The sequence below is a fragment of the Hoplias malabaricus genome, chromosome 3, assembly GCF_029633855.1.
Source record: "Hoplias malabaricus isolate fHopMal1 chromosome 3, fHopMal1.hap1, whole genome shotgun sequence".
In the NCBI taxonomy this organism is placed as follows: domain Eukaryota; kingdom Metazoa; phylum Chordata; class Actinopteri; order Characiformes; family Erythrinidae; genus Hoplias; species Hoplias malabaricus.
Genome location: NC_089802.1, coordinates 26,964,294 through 26,968,431, shown reverse-complemented (window position 1 = coordinate 26,968,431; position 4,138 = coordinate 26,964,294).

Here is a 4,138-nt window from a genome sequence, read left to right as displayed (position 1 = left end):
GAAACTCCGACAACAAATAATCACCTCCAGGAGCCCCACCCCGAATAAAAACAGCAGAGCTCGGAGAGGACGGGGATCCCCGCCTCACGCTTCATTCCAAGCTTTGTGAAGCGGCTTGAGGTGGAAGACTGAAGATTATCCGTGGAGACGGCGAGAATTCCTGGCCTGTTGTTTTTAGCAGGACTCCTGTAAGGTGACCTCTCGAAGAAGAGTGGAGGGACCAGGCCATGCCCTAATGTGAGTTTTGGGCCTTGTATAAATTCAGAAAGAATGTACAAAAGATATTAGACACCTTTTAACGAGTGAGTTCGGCTACTGTGTATAAGGTCTATACAAAACACAGAGCAGCTGCACATGAGCCTATGGTCACCATGGGGAAGACCAAGGTGTGAGGCCTTCAAATACTCACAGCAGTGTACCAGTTCCAAGCATAAAGTGCTTGTCAGAACGGCAGAGACAGTACAAAGAAGAAAATAAACACTAGCAGAAATTATTTACAGCTTAATGCTGTACAGTAAACAATAAACTTAAACACTAATGCTATAGCTAAACAACAAAGCTAAAAAGCTAATATATATATATATATATATATGGTAATGTTACGTTTCAGTCTAGGGGATGGGTAGAAAGAGGAGAAAAAAAAGAGAAACTCACACAGTTTAGAATAAATGAAAAAAACTTGTATTTACAAAGAAAATATTGATATTAAACAAAATCAAACAAACAAATCTTATCACAACACACAAAACTTAAAGCCATATCTCCAGGGGTAAGCCACGGCCAAAATAACAAACATAACCCAACACTAACTCCAACCCCAACACTAACTTTGCTATTCAAACCAAATAAACAAATAAATGACAATAAATAACCCTGACTCCCTATCTAACAATAAACCAAGAGAAAATAGATAAACTCAAAAGGCCCGGCACAGGTGACCACAAAAATAATAAACAGAACAGAATTAACCCACACAAGGAAACACACAGTCTCCAGATACACAGATGTTCACAATTTGAAAAGAAAAAGCCTTCCAATCTTCAGCTTCCTGCTTCTTTTATAGGCAGACACAGGAAGCACCTCAGTAGCCAGCAATACCAGATCTCTCCACAGCTCCACCTAAAGACAGGGAGGGATAGCAAGACAAGAAAAGGAAAAGGCATACAACCCGTAACAGTAATGTTAATGCTAGTGAAAACTAACAAATGATCTGACTAAAGTTAATGCTAGTACTAGTGGTAAATGTCAAAGAAATTGGCTAATGCTAAAGTTAGTGCTACTACAAATCAAATAAATAAACAGGCTGTGGTTAATGCTAGTGAAAGTGCTTAACAACAAATGAAATGCTAAGGCTAGATGACAAAGGAAAATGCTAATGTTGATGTTACTGATAAACAACAAATGAGACTAATGTTAATGTTATTGCTCGTGCTGAACCACAAAGGAACAGGCTAATTATAATGCTAATGCTATTGCTAAACAACAGAAGGGAAAGCTAATGCTGAAGATAAAAAAACAAAATACAGACAAATGCAAGTCCGGTACAAACCAGAAGTTCTTTGTCTCATTATTTTTCTCCTAAGGTAGGGTGACCAGATCTGAAATGGTGAAAGAGAGTACACATCTCGGGTGGTGGGGGGGTGAGCTCTCGCCCCTCGCTGCCATTGTATGCTTAGCTGAACCTATGTGTGCTTTATACCTTTATTTGCTACACAAAACATGGTTTAAAAAATTTCTTTTTTAATTCATCCAAGAACTTACATTTACGTTTCGGCATAGCTGCTCGAGATGGGGGTAGGTACATGAGCTTTGCCTGATGTAAACAAGGACTACTGATGTGCAGACTGAGCAATTAAATGTTTACAAAGAAGGTTATCAACCAATAACGGTAGCTCTAAAGTTAGACCGTGCAACCCGAAGATTTTAGGCTACTTCACCACTCCCCCTTCTCACTCCAGCGAACCAAACAGAGTAGGGGAGGGCGGCACTAGTTTGTGAATGAAACGCTTCTCGAAATTTTATGTAAGCTCTAGAAAAAAAAAATCCCAGCCGTTTGTGAAAGGAATGTTTGGGAGGTGGCACGGTGGTGCAGCAGGTAGTGACTCTGTCACAGCTCCAGTGTTTTGGAGGTTGTGGGTTCAAGTCCCGCTCCGGGTGACTGTCTGTGATGAGTGTGGAGTGTTCGCTCTGTGTCTACGTGGGTTTCCTCTAGGTGACTGTCTGTGAAGAGTGTGGTGTGTCCTCCCTGTGTCTGCGTGGGTTTGCTCCGAGTGACTGTCTGTGAGGAGTGGGGTGTGTTCTCCCTGTGTCTGCGTGGGTTTCCTCCAGGTGACTGTTTGTGAGAAGTGTGGTGTGTCCTCCCCGTGTCTGCGTGGCTTTGCTCTGGGTGACTGTCTGTGAGGAGTGGGGTGTGTTCTCCCTGTGTCTGCGTGGGTTTCCTCCAGGTGACTGTTTGTGAGAAGTGTGGTGTGTCCTCCCCGTGTCTGCGTGGCTTTGCTCTGGGTGACTGTCTGTGAGGAGTGTGGTGTGTTCTCCCCATGTCGGCGTGGGTTTCCTCTGGGTGACTGTCTGTGAGGAGTGTGATGTGTTCTCCCTGTGTCTGCGTGGGTTTCCTCCGGGTGACTGTCTGTGAGGAGTATGGTGTGTCCTCCCCATGTCTGCGTGGGTTTGCTCCGGGTGACTGTCTGTGAGGAGTGTGGTGTGTTCTCTCAGTGTCTGCGTGGGTTTCCTGCAGGTGACTGTCTGTGAGGAGTGGGGTGTGTTCTCCCTGTGTCTGCGTGGGTTTCCTCCGGGTGCTCCGGTTTCCTCCCACAGTCCAAAAACACACGTTGGTAGGTGGATTGGAGACTCAAAAGTGCCCATAGGTGTGAGTGTGTGAGTGCGTGTCGCCCTGTGAAGGACTGGCGTCCCCTCTAGGGTGTGTTCCCCCCTTGCACCCAATGATTCCAGGTAGGCTCTAGACCCACCCCAACCCTGAACTGGAAAAGGGTTACAAATGATGAATGAATGAATGTTTGGGAGAAACACCTTTATCTCCTGAGCCATTACGGAGCAACCTATGAGCAATGAAGGAGATATGAGACACCAGAAAGAGATAAAGAAGAGAGCAGGGTTTAATTCAGTGGGCAAATATGAGCACTGTTTGTGGAGATACTGTGACCTCCCCCCAAAGAAGACACCTGTGAGAGGTTTTTGTCTCAGAAGACACATTTGAGAAGCAGGAGACTTATGTCTTCTTTGTCTTTCCATTTGATCATATTCTTGTCTAGGAGAAACTACTGAGACATTAAGGATATCTTTTTGAGTTTTCTGTCCTATGAGCAATGCTACAGAAAAGGGAGAAGGTGGGAATGAGGGTCTTTAAATGGCGAGAACCCAATGAGCAGGTGATGAGACACAGGTGAGTTGGAACTCAGGGTGTGCACTGATTGATGGAGAAGAGACAGAGGCCAGAGCTGACTGTGAAACAGTGCTCCTTTTTTGCAGAGGCATTTCCAATTCATTGTCAGTCTTTAACCTATGACCCCACTCCCACAGCCCAGCACTCTGGCAGCCGTTAGCCGTTAGCTCATCTGGACTCTGGAGACGTGGATACTCAGTGTCCCTGAGTCCAGCCATGAATTAGGTTTCAGGACAGCGTCTGCGAGAGCAGTCCACTGCCAAAAGCTGAAAGCATTTGAGTTTGATGCAGAGGCCAAAGGGATCATAACAGCAAACGTCCAGCAGTGCCGGCACGTTCGTCCAGCGCTAATTAGCTGATTAGCCTGTTTGGAAACCATTGTCTTGTGCAACACTGCGAGTAGCTACAGAGGAACAAAGAAAGATGGGCATGGTTTTCAGGCACATTCTTTCGGACACAGACCAAATCCAGATTCTGGGAAGAGAACAGAAACACTTTGCCTTACGTCCTTAACTCGTTCCATCTTAAAGCAACACCGCGTAATATTTTTACCATAAAATAACAGCCTAAAAATCATTGTGATGCTCCACTGAGGTGTAAAATGGAGAACAGAGCTTGTAAACACAACGGCTTTGTTCTGTTCTGTACTCTTTCTAGAGTTACTTTTGTGTCGAACGCTTGAAACTGAAGAAAAGTTGGGAAACTTCAGCGTGTTGTAGTGTGACATGCTATCAAAAA